We start from the raw sequence: 13,661 nt of genomic DNA, 5'->3' as shown, positions 1-13,661 counted from the left end.
TTTTCTTTTATCTTTGCTTTGTGATAACTTTGTTTTGCAGGGAATATGTGGAAAATCTCATTACTTGAAATTGTACATTCAACTTTATATGATTGTAATAGTTAGATTTTAATGAGAACTTACATTTCTTGTTTTAGATTAGAATGAATAAGCATTGTAAACATCAGGAATTGCTTGTCTTCATGCATTCTTTGCCTTTATTTCTTAAATTCTCACAATGGTGAAACACGAATGGCACGTGCACCATTTCGTAAGAGGTAATTAATCCTAAGTTGATGATTTACATCAATGGCCATAGTCAGGATGTAAACAAGACTTAGGATTTTTATCTTTTACGAAATAACACTGGATCCACACTGGATCCATTTTCAAAATTCATCATATTTTCCTTAAATATTTTCTTCTTTTATCAGAATTTAACTTAAAATTAACTCAATATATATACCAATGGCCATAGTCAGGTTATATTGAGAGTTCATTTAATTTTAAATTCTATAAAAGCACCAAATGTATTTCATTCTTCTCTTGAATCTAAATATAGATTATTATATAATACATTCAATGACCATAGTCAAGGATGTATTATATCTTCAATCTTATTTTAATTCATCTAAAGAATGGAATAGCTTTTCAAAAATCCAATTTCAAATTCTTCAAATCCATTAATCATTTAGGATAAAACTACATTATGTTTTCAAAAATCCTTTTTCAAAACTCCAAGTGATGTAAATATCTTCTTCAATCAATCTTCAATTCTTGTAAAATTCAATTCATCTTTTCATTTTCACTTCTATTTTCATTTCCAAATCTCAAAGTTCAATTTAACTTTGAGATTTCAAATTCATTTTATATTCAAAAACTCCGACCAAATTCAAAATTTGATTTAACTTTGAGATTCTGATTCATCTTCTGATCCCAAATTCTAACTTCAAAAATTCAAAAGTCCAAATTTGACTTTGAAATACGTTTGTATATCCAAATTTCAAATTCTAACCTCAAATTCAAAATCCAATTTGACTTTGAAATCCATTTGTATATCCAAAATTCAAAAATCTAAATAAAATTTCAAAGTTTAAATTAACTTTGAAACTTCTGATTTATCTTCAAACTCAAAACCAAGTTTATCTTCAAATTCAAAATCCAAAGTTTGAGATTGATTCTGAATCTCAAAAGCTTGGCCTCTTCTAAATTTTAAATTCAATCTGGGTTTTGAAAACCCAGATCCATCTTCAGAAGTCCCATTTGGACTTTCAAAACCCAAAATCCATTCTAGGATCCAGAATCCAAATTTCACTTTGGATCTCAGACTTCAGATCCAAATCCATTTTAGGGTCCAGAATTCAATCACACTTTGGATCTCAGACTTCAGATCCAATTCTACATTGGATCTCAAACTTCAAGATCCGAATCCATTCCTGGATCCAGAATCCAATTTCATTCCCAAGTCCAACTTTTTCAAATTGAATTCTATTTCATCTCCAGATTTCAAATCTAAATCCATCTACAGATCACATCTGAATTCCTTAAATTCATCTCTATTTTTAAATACCATTTGGATTTCTCAGATCCATTCTAAATTTCAAACTTCAAAATCTAAGTTCAATTCCATCTCAAGTATTCATTTCCTTTCATAAATTCAAGTTCAAATTCAAAGTCCATTTCCGACTTTGAAACTTCATTTTCAAAGCTTCAAATCATTTTCTCAAAATCAAGATCTATTCTTCCAACTTTGATTTACTTCAAAAACTTAGAATTCCTCTGATCTATCTCAAGTTCTAAGTTAGATTCAAACATTTCTTCATTCTATTATCAAGTTCATCTCAGAATACTTGGAAATCTTCAAAACATCTTTCAAAAAGAGCATACATCCTTGCATTGCACAAGCATGATTCTTTGTGTATTTAGATCTTTAGGATAAATTCTTAGATGATATTTAGTCAAAGCAAAAGGCATATATTCGATCCTTGGTTCAATTACCTCTGGTAAAGGCGCCAGGAACTGTTGAACCTCGTACCGACGAGCGAATCCCGTCTCTCCATTTTCCCGCAACATTTTCAAAACGGAGGCGAGTTAAATTTCTAAATATTTTCAAATTAAGGTCAAGTGAGACCGCGCAAAATAGTTCCTCTTCTCTCTATCTTTCTTTCTTTTCTCTTCTCTCTTTCTTTTCTATCTTTTATTTTTCTCCCTTCAAAAAGGAGGAGAATAGAGGTTAGAAAAGGAAAAGAGAAGGAAGAGAGAGAAACCACAATAGAGGAAAAATTTTGCGATATTCACAACCTCGTTTGAACCATGTAAGGATGCAAGTGCTCTCTGTAGGGCAAAACTGAGGGTTAGCTGCTGAAAATGGTTTTTGAATAGGAAACATTTGCTGGATATCTGGTAGACAATCTTAAGGATGTCCTATTACTAGGAACTGAGTCGTCGTTGGAGTCACGACAATTGCGCTGCTATTCTTTGCAAAATAAACAACTGAAAATATGCCTTGTTACCTAGGCGAGGTCGTCAAACCAAGATGAAAATTAAAGGAATTGTATTGAAGGAAAAACATGATTTTATTAATAATAAACTTGACAAAGGGGAGGGAGACAGACAATTTTCCATCACTCCTGATAATCAGAGGACACTCAAGGACCGAGAAAAATAGTGAGAGTAACAAAAGAATCTCAGCCATGTCTGGCAGAATGGTATGCTTCGGACCACTGATCTGATGTGAGATCGAACTCTGGCAAGATCCCTGATAGTAGACGAATTTCTATGCGCTTCTGTCTCTGAGAGAATTGCCTGACACAACGCTCTAGATGGTAATATGCGCAGAAGAATGGGCCAAGTAGCTTGAACCGCTTGTTGTATGCATAAGAATATATGTGAGGTGATTCATGACGATCAAAGTAGTCCCACACGATTTCTTTCTCCTGGAGGTTATCGATCAAGAACCGGTATCGCACAACTGGCAGAAGCTTTTCACCATTGTATCTGAATGAACTGACTCGGGTTGGCACATGCCGAAGGAACCAAGATTGCAATGCATAGGTGCACCCTTCGACTAGAATTGATTCTCCGAGTGTGAAATGAGTCAACCCTCGGTATAGAAAAGCGAGTGCGGCCATGGCTATAAAGAAGCGGCTAGTCTGTCGAGTTCCCTACCTTCGCAGAAGTTGAACTATCCTGATATCCATATAATTCCGTCCATCTGGGAGAAGAGCCAGTCCCACAGTGCATAAGACCATCGCATGCTGGATTCTTTCTCGAGCTATTCGAGATAAAGAACTGACTTCCACAAATGCCCCATACTGTCTGTAGATTTTGAGCATGTTCACATACTCATTTTCATTCTCCTCGATCAATGGTCAAGACTTGCATCCTGTCATGTGGGCTAAAGCGTCTCGGGGATCCAGACCCTTGACATTGATCAAAAATTGTTTCTCCAATGGATCTTCAGGCTGACCAGCTGGTTCATGTAATCCCATAATTTCTGAGAATTTGTCCATCAACAAAGTCATATCCCCCCATGGGAACCAAAAGGTACTAGTACTCGGGTTCCACCGCTCTATCAGTGTGTGGATCAAATTGTTGTTGACTGTCTGTTTTCCTATTACGGACGCCAGTTCCAATCCACAATCGCTCAAATGGTCCGGAAACATACGAGAGAAGTTCTTGAGCCATGAATAATACCACTGGGGAATGAAGGATCCGGTGCTGAAGACTCGATGTTCAGGAAGACCTTGTCGCACCTCGTAGGAGATGTGACCCTCAGGAAAGACTGAATCAAGTTGACTGAATGCCATCAGGACTTGAAAACATGAAAAATTGGAATAAGACTTGGGAAAATACAAGGATTTTGAAAAAGATGCTGGCAGGATAAAAATGAAGCAAAAAATTCAAGATCCAGAAGGAAGGAAGGATGAAAAATCACCTGGAATTTTAAGGAAAACAGAGGAGAATTTGAAAAATCGTCTAGGGTTTGAATAAAACAGGAATTTTAGACAGTATATGGAAACAGATGGAAAAATTGGTGATTTTTGAAAATCATCCAGTATTTTAGAAAACTTGTGGAAAATGTAATAAAAGAAACTAACATTCAATCACATATTGTACAAAGAAGTATGCACATACAACATTCTCTAAAAGTTGACTCTAGATGCACAAGTTTTAAAATAGCTTTAGGACCTTAATCCTAACTCTAAGGCTCACATCATCTGTGTCCAATCATGCTATGCCTATATACTCGAGCCGAGGCTCGATGTACGTGGAATAAAATCAATTTCTTTGATTCTAGGTTCAAGTTTTCCAACATCCTTTAGCGCCTGCCGATATACGTTAGACTATGACCCTTGGTACGTGGCAGGGGGGCGTTAACGCAAATAGGTGACCCAGTTGTGAGTCTTTGTCCCGAACTATGGTTCTGGAAGAAAGCCTAGCAACGTGAAGACCAGGTAAAGATAGGTGGGGTGGTTTTTGAAAACATGAGCACATGCAAGCAAACAGAGGGCTCTAAGACCTAGAGAGATAGAGTTTTGAAAATTTGAAGAAGCAAACATTGTTTTCATACAAATCCTAGATTGAGGAGTGTTGTATTAGACCTAAGTCTATGTGAGCATGAATAATTCTCCTCAATATAGTTCTACCAAACCATGCCTAGTCTATATGCAATCCATGTCAGCTGGGTTTGAGTCTAGGCTCCTAGGTTCACATGATATCATGAAATAAAAGCTGACATTCCATGGAACACGATTTTGACAATTTGAACTAAGTCAAGCACACAATTGATCATGTGAAGACAGGTCCCATCATGGTTGCCAAACTTGTTATCATCGCAAAATTTTACTATTGCAATTCAAACTGACCTTTGAAAAAGTTTTTGAAAATAACTCGCCTCCATTTTAAAATACGGGATAATTTTGAAGAATGGGACTCGCCTGTCGGTACGAGGTTCAACCGTTCCTGGCGCCTTTACCAGAGGTAATCGAACCAAGGATCAAAAGTGTGCTTAGCTTTGCTCAGCTTGTCTAAATCATGTTCTATTTCTTAAATGCACAAAGAATCAGGCATGTGCTATGAATTTCTGAAAATGCATATTTGAAAACATGATGTTTGCTTAGAATAACTGAAATACTTGGAAAATTCTTGGAAAAGATGTCACTTGGAAAATCGTGAATCATGGTGAAAGAATATTTCTGAGGAAAATGAAAATCGATTTTTGAAGAATCCAAGTGCTTTGTGAAAATGGATTTCTGAGGAATTTCAAGTAACTTTGGAAAACTTGATTTTTCTAAATTTAAACTTTGAAATTGAATATATAACTTGTAAAATCGAATTTTGAACTTTGAAAAATACTTGAAATACCATTTGAAAGATCAAAATTTTGAGAAAATCAATTTCTGAGTAAGACTTAGAAATTTTGAGAAAATCGATTTCTCTGAATTGAAATTGGAATTTGAATTAAGAAAATGATGCAAATTGAATGAATGGATATGGATTTAAAAGATATTTCTTTGAGAAATTGAGAAAATTCTTTTGAGTTTTGAAAAATGCAGTGCATTTTGAAGTTAGCCTAAGAGTGTAAGCTGAATGTGGCTAATATGAATATCACAAATCTGGGTCTCATTCGTATTCTGACTATGGCTATAAATACGAATTCCACTGAGTTTGTCAACTCCCTAAGAGTTAGTACACGTGCCATTCGTGTAGATCATGGTGAATTTGTAAGAAAATATGCATGAATGATGCATTCATCAGATATTAAAATTTGCAGAATTAAACTATATGCAATGCAAATCCTAATCTAAGCAGAAATTGAAATTCTTATTCCAAAGTTTACATTTAATTTACATCACTAATTGAATTTAAATACAGAAAATAAAGTCTTCAATATCCCTGCAAAATTAGCAAACTTGTTAGTGAAGAAATGTCGACTTTTCTAGATTTATCCAGTAATATCTGGAAATTACTGGATTTTGCTAGATATAAGCCTTTTTCCATAATTCTCTAAGATAAACATAATAAAATATGAAATAAAATAGAAGAAATATGAAAATGATATTTGAAAATTCGAAATTGGGGTCAAAATGACCAAAATACCCCTGATAACAAGACTATGGCCTTGAAATTAGGGTTTTCAAAAAGATATTTTATAAAATGAGGTTTTAAAATTCAAATAAAAATAAATCAAACATAAGATGATGTGGTATGATTGGAAATAAGAAAATCCAAGTTAGGAATTTCGAAAATGAGGTCAAATGACCAAAATGCCCCTGATAGCAAGACTATGGCCTTGAAATCAAGGTTTTTAGAAAGTATTTTGGTAAAAACTTTGGGTTTAGGGTTTAAATGAAGTCAAATAAATAAAAAATTGATCATGAAGCATACTAATATGATTATAAACATGAAAAAACCCTAAAAACATGAACTTATGCACGAAAATCAAGAAATATCATGAAAATCATGATTTTGGCAGTATTTCGGGATTCTGCGAGTACCCTGTTTCGCAATTTAATTGATTCAAGCATCAAACAATATCCAAAATTCATAAAAATTGGCACCTGCACTTGTTATCACCCTAAAATTAGATTGGAATCATAAAAATATATTTTTGACATTATTCCAATTCGAAAATTGTATTAAAACCCTAAAATATGCTATTTTTACCCATGGTCACGTACCAGTTTTAGTGTCAGACCCAAATCAGGGATTAATTCACTATAGAAATTCCTGAAATTTTACATAGACAAACTAGACATAAAAACACAGAACCTATTTTTTACAGATTGTAAAAATCATCTCTGGTTAGGGAGATATCATTCCAGCAATCCGGACTTAAATTTAATGAATATAAAATTGATTAAAATAGGCCCTTCCGGTTACAAATGCAGAAATAAATAGCATACTTAATCAAAAGTTTCTAAAATTTCAGCAGTAAATATTAGACAAAAAAATAATGAACTTTCCTTTTTATAGATCATAAATCGGATATACCATTGAAGATCTATGATTAGTACAAGTCAGATTAAGGTTTTAATAAATCATAACGAGTTTCAAAATATGGATCTGACTTTCTGACAGAGGAAAAATACCAAACAAAAGCAAAAAATTATGAAAATTTTATAGTAAATAGCCAGCATCAACACAAAGCCACTGCACTTTATGGATATCGAATTGAGTATTGAATGAAAGAAATAACACATCAGCAAGTTATGCTTAAAATTAAGCAATGATTTTAATCAACAGAAATCCTGATTTGACTTTGTATTTTATTAACAGTGTTCCCGAATTCCAAAACGTCTGATTCTTTTACAGAAGCTTATTAACACATCTGTAAATAACATTTAAAAAATCAGTATTTTCTAACAAGGATTTCAATACGAACTAACATGCTTTCTAATGAACTGAAATTAAAATATACAGAAATCTAAGGAATACCAATAAAACATTATTTATTTAATGAAACCAATAAAAAAAATGTCTAAACGGTAAAACGAAATTAATTTCAATGCTGGAATACATGTAATAACCATCAATATGCTAAAAAATAAATAAAACACAGGGAATCCATGGCTGAAATTTATTTTCACCTTTGAAATCATGGATTTAATCCATTTAACGGATAAATCTCATGTTTTCTTGGTTAAAAACATGAAAAACAATATAATAAACAATTCTAACGGATTAGAATCCCTGGAAAAATAGTAAAATAAGGTTAGATCATCTTTTTGGACCGATCTTGAGGTTCTTGATGGTGATTCCATGGTTTATTCCATAAAAGGGAAGGCGTCAATGGTGAAATTGGTGTTAAAACATGAAATAAAACTAAATAAAACATAAAAATTAAAAAAACCCATACCTTGAAGTTGCAACAATGGAGGAAGGAGCTGGGAGGAGAGAGAGACTCCAAGAAACTCAAGAGGAGAGAGATAGGGGGGTCGACCATCCTATGGGCCTTTTATAAAAAAAATTAGGTTAAAATCAAGACTTTTTTAAAAAAATTAGACTCTAGAGGGGGGGGGGGGGGGGCGATTTTTCTTAATTAAGTTTGACCCTTTGACTTTCCTAATTAGGCTCCTAACTAACCTAAGACTTCTAATTAACCCCAAAAAGGTCCAAGTGTGGCTCCACCTAGTGTGGGCCCACATTGGTTTTTTAAAGTTTTAATTAAAACCTTTAAAAACAATAGTTTAAAACCCAAAGTTAAAATGAATTTTCAAAATAGATTTTGACTCTCCTAAACTTCTAAACTAACCAAGACACTGACTTACCCTAGTCTAACACCGACTTTCTCAAATGTGGCGCACCCTGAGTGGACTCCACTTGAGTTTTCAAAAACGATTTTAAAACTTGAAATTGAGAGTTTTTTCAAAAGAGATTCAATAGTAAACTTAGAATTGAAAGTTTTGAAATGGTACAGAGTCTTGACTGGGTCAGAACTCCTCCAGATATGGCACCAACTGAGTAGGCCCCACATCGAAGTTTTTAGAAAACTTGAAATAAAGACTGAAAATGGTTTTGAAAAGGGGTTAAAATTGACAGATGAAATTTAATGGTTAGAAAATAAAGTTCTAAGCGAACTGGGACTCCGGACTAGAGTCCTGAATTTTTAGGACTCTGAGGTTTCAGACTTTTAAAAGCCAAATGAAGGAGTTTTGAAAGATTTAATCAAAAATGGTAAAAATAAGTCAGAAAACACAGTCAAGGTTAGAGTCCTAACTCAACCGAAACTCTGAAATAGAGTCCTGAATTAATTGGACTCTGCAAAATGACCTAATTTTTGAAAAACAAATGAAAAGAAATGAAAATGAAAGTAAAAACTGACTTCAGAACAGACTCCTAACTGGATTAGGACTCTGGGACAGAGTCTTGATCGTACTGAAACTCTAGATTGTTTTTGGTATTTTCTGAAAAACAAATGAAAGAACTTGTAAAAATAGTGAAAACAATAACAAATATTGAAATAAAACAGAGTTTTGATTCAACTGAGACTCTAGGGACAGAGTCCTAATTGAACCAGGACTCAAATTTTTGGATTTTCTAAGAAAACCAATGAGAGAATTTTGGAAAACAGTTAAAAACAGGATAAAATTAAAGTTTTGGTTCAGAGTCCTGATCGGATTAGGACTCTGAGAAAGAGTCCTGATTTGATCAAAACTCTAAGAATTTTTGGTTTTTTGATAAGCAAATGATGAAATTTAAACAAAAATTTTGAAAATCAGTGAAAATAGAGTGAGAAAACAAACTTTGGATCAGGACTCTGGGGCAGAGTCCTGATTCTATCAGGACTCTGGGATAAAGTCCCAGAAATTTGAAATTCCATGATAAAGGTATAACAATTTTGATTTCTGAAGAGATAAATAGAAGGATTTTTGAAAGATTCTCTCAAAACTGAAATCAGGGTCAGATAACTAATCCAATTGGGACTCTTCAAACAGAGTCCTGGTTCAACTAAAACTTTGAATTTTTGACTCATTTTGAAAGATTTGGTTGAAAATAGGTAAAAATACTGGCAATAGATGGAGTCCTAATCCGACTGAAACTCTGAAGAAGAGTCCTAATCCGATTGGAATTCTTAAATTAGAGTCCTAATCCGATTGGGATTCTTAAATTAGAGTCCTAATCTAACTAGGACTTTGGGATTTTGGCCAAAACGAAAGATTTTGAAAGATTTGATTAAAAACAGGTAAGAATAATGATGAAAGATAGAGTCCTAATTCGATTAGGACTCTGAGAAAGCGTCCTAATTCGACTGAGACTCTAGAATTTTGGCCAAAAACAAAGGATTTTGATAGGTTTTCTCAAAAACAGGTGAAAAGGGTAGTAAAAATAGAGTTTTGATCCAACTAGGATTCTGAAAAAGAGTCCCGATCCAACTAGGATTCTGGAAAAAGATTCCTAATTGGACTGGGATTCTGAAATTTTGGACAAAAATGACGAGAATAGGCAAGGATACAACCACAACTGGTTTAAAATCAGAATGAAGTTTTTAAAAAGATTCAAAAAGATGAAAATACAGAGTCCTGATCCGACTATGATTCTGAATTTTTTGAGATTTTTGATAAATAAAGGGATCCAGAAGCGACACCACTTACATGGGTCTCATTTGAGAATTGAAATCAATTGAAATTGAGTTTAAAATGAATCCAGATTATTTTATGAGGAAAACGTTTTGAAATATAAGATCTTGGGGGTTGGCAAATGGTAGAATGTTGATTCAAAACCCAGGTTTTGAAATTGTTTTCGAAAGAAAAGTTTTAAAACTCGAATCTGGATTAATATTTTGAAAACAAGAGTTCTAGATCTCGATAATGAGATGCAATGACATGCAATGTTATGCAATGCAATGGAATGATATGTCGAATGCATGCAACGATATGCAGTGACATATAAAATGTAAGCACTGGATGAGGGTGAAAATTTGGGGTGTTTACATTTATCCTTGTCTTTATCATTCTCAATCTTTATTATATTTTGGTACCTTTCATAACGCTCATATAGATGGGACTGGCGGATAACTTCTCTAATAGTCATCCCATAGAATGGCGGGGGATTTCTTGTCTGACGAGCTTTAGACATTGCTAACCTGCACAATACATAAATTTAACTGCATCATTATATGTTACAACCGCTTCCCCAAGTATATAATAATACAAATTATCCCATTCATTAAACAATCACCAACATTACAAATCGTCACAATATTTGGCTACATAAGTAAACATCATTGTAAGATTTAACAAACATAAGTAAACATCATTCAAAACTTTTGATCCTCATCCGGTGATTTCAACTCTATTTTAAAACTATTTCCAGTCTTTATTTCAACTTTTTTAAAACCCTGGTGTGGGGCCCACATAGTTGGTGCCATATCTGAAAGAGTTTCAATGCATTTAGGACTCTAGTTAATTTAGAACTTCGGTTTTATTTTCAAACTATCTTTTAAAAAACTTTCTTTTTTAAAAACCCTTTATTTCAAAAACTGGATTTTCAAATCAGTTTTCAACCTTCTTCAAGCGAGGCCCACCCTGCAGGGGTGCAAAACCCTAATTTCCAATTTTATTTTATTTTACATCCTTCTTATTTTAAAAATACAAAAAAATATATTAGTTAGTTTAGATGTCCTTTTGAAGTTTCTAAAGAAAAATTATTTTTAACCCCTTTATCTTTAAAATTTTAAAATCATTTTCTGATAAATAAGTGTGGCCCACAGTGGGTGGCACCACATTTGAATTTTTTTTGGTTAGTTTAGGATTAGTCAGTGTCCTAATTAGGTTAGGAGTTTCAAAAATCAAAATTGATTTCAAAATATAACCTTTATTTTCGCTTTTTAAAACCTTGTTTTTAAAACTTGTAATTAGAGTTTTTAAAACCAAATGTGGGCCCACAGGGGATGGCGCCATATTTGAGGCTTATTTTACATAATTAGGACTCAATTAGGATAGCAATTAAGATTTTAATTAGGTTGGGAGACTTTAGAAAAATCGCCCCCATATGGCTTATCCAAAACCATTAAGAAGAGTCCAGAAAAATTAAAACTCTTCTTAAACCAAATCCAAAAAAATCTATAAAAAGGGGCATAGGAAAGGGTCGACCCATGCATGCTCTCTCTCTCATTGATTTCTTGCTCTCTCTCTCTCTCTTCTAGCAGCTTTCCTTCCTCCATTGTTGCAGCAGCACCAAGGTAAGTTTTATTTATTTTATTTCATGCTTTTTTTATTAATTTTATTATTTGTTTTAGAGTATTTTAGCCCTTGCCGCCCCTTTGGTATTGGATTTGAGCCTTGTTTTTGTTCAAACCTATGATTCAATAATAAAACATACAGTTCTATTTACGTGTGTGCATATCGTAGAGACGAGCTTACTTTTCTGTTGTAATTCTATAATTATTTTTTTGTAATGTGACATTCTTTAATTATTTAATTCTTTTTTTAATAAGTGTAAAACACAAGTGCCACTGAACAGATCATTGTAATTTTTGACCTTCATAAATAAAAGTGATCTTATTTGTTATTTATAAGAGATTGTGATTGCCTTGCAACCAATTATATATAAGAGATCATAATTTATTTTTTATAGAAGGTGTTCTATCACGATCTGTACAGCCATCCCACCTAAACCCATTAAATATTTGAACCAAATCTGTTTGAATATCCTATTGTGATTTTCCTTCACAAGCTTTGTCCTAGGGAACGATCTGTTCCATCGCGATTTACACAATGAGATTTTCATTGCAGGATTTTGTATTCCTTAGTATAAATTGTTATCGCTTTAGCATTTAACTTTCAGTACTATAAATTATTGTAATCATTTGCATTCATAATTAATGATCGTTGCAGGATTTTGTATTCCTTAGTACAAATCATTATCGCTTTAGCATTTAACTTTCAGTACTGTAAATTGTTGTAATCGTTTGCATTCTTAAGTAATGATCGTTGCAAGATTTTGTATTCCTTAGTAAAAATCATTATCGCTTTAGTATTTAACTTTCATTAGTGTAAATCGTTTTAATTGTTTGCATTCTTAAGTAATGATCATTGCAGGATTTTGTATTCCTTAGTACAAATCATTATCCTTGAGCATTTAACTTTCGTTAGTGTAAGTCATTGTAATCGTTAGCATTCTTAGTAACAGTCGTTGTAAGATATTTAACACACGTTATTATAAATAATTTTAATATTTAGCATTCATTATCATGAATAATTGTCTATACCTAAACCATAATCTCCAATGTACAGGTTGTGTGGAGACCGTATGGAGATGGGGAGGATGAGGACCAAGTGGTTGTTGTTGAGGCTGTGAGACATCCCACCTAAACTCATCAAGTAATCGAACCATATCTGTTAGAATATCCTATTGCGATTTTCCTTTATGAGCTTCATCCTAGCAAACAATATGTTTCATCGCGATTTACACAATGACATTTAAAAATGGCAGAAAAGAAAAATAAACAAATCAACACGATGTTTAGACTTAGTAAAGAACAAATCAAGTTAACTTCAACGATACATGCATCATTGTGTAAATCGCTCTAGGATAAATAAAAATCGAGTTAACTTCAACGATACATTACAATCACATTCATTTATATGAGTATTTAGTTACAATACATCACCACCAATGGTTTGGCTTAGATACAATACATGACCAACATCATCAAATAAAACAGACATCATCATCAGCATCAACCCACGTCCAAATAGTGATGTGCTTCAAAACAGACATCATCAACATCATCAACACCTTCAGTTTATTGAGTGACCTTCGCTAGTCACTAGGAACGATAGAAGGCAGCCGATAAAGGTATCTACCAATGGAGGTCCTTATCTGTTTACAAGTTTTTTTTCATGAAGTATATTGGCAGCAGATAAATGTACGGATCTCAATAGACATAGAAGATGCAGCCCGCACGACTAGCATATTTGTCATGAAGTATATCGAAGATTAGGCAGATATTTTTTCAACTGCAAAGTATGGTTTGTGAATGATTGAGGGTCTGGCAGTAGGAATAGATCAAATAGATGGTCATCAACACCCACCTGTCTATCATGCAGAATATCTGTTCTTGCTTTGGTATGACGACAAAGACTGAGGATGATTATGGTTGTTATATTTTGTGTAAGCTTCGATATACTTCACGACAAATACGCTACAATCGTATGTGTCATGAATATATCAAT

The sequence above is a fragment of the Nuphar pumila genome, chromosome 15 (assembly GCF_984573655.1).
Source record: "Nuphar pumila chromosome 15, dmNupPumi1.hap1.1, whole genome shotgun sequence".
NCBI lineage: Eukaryota > Viridiplantae > Streptophyta > Magnoliopsida > Nymphaeales > Nymphaeaceae > Nuphar > Nuphar pumila.
The sequence above is the reverse complement of the archived record's forward strand: the minus strand, read 5'-3'. Positions refer to the sequence as shown.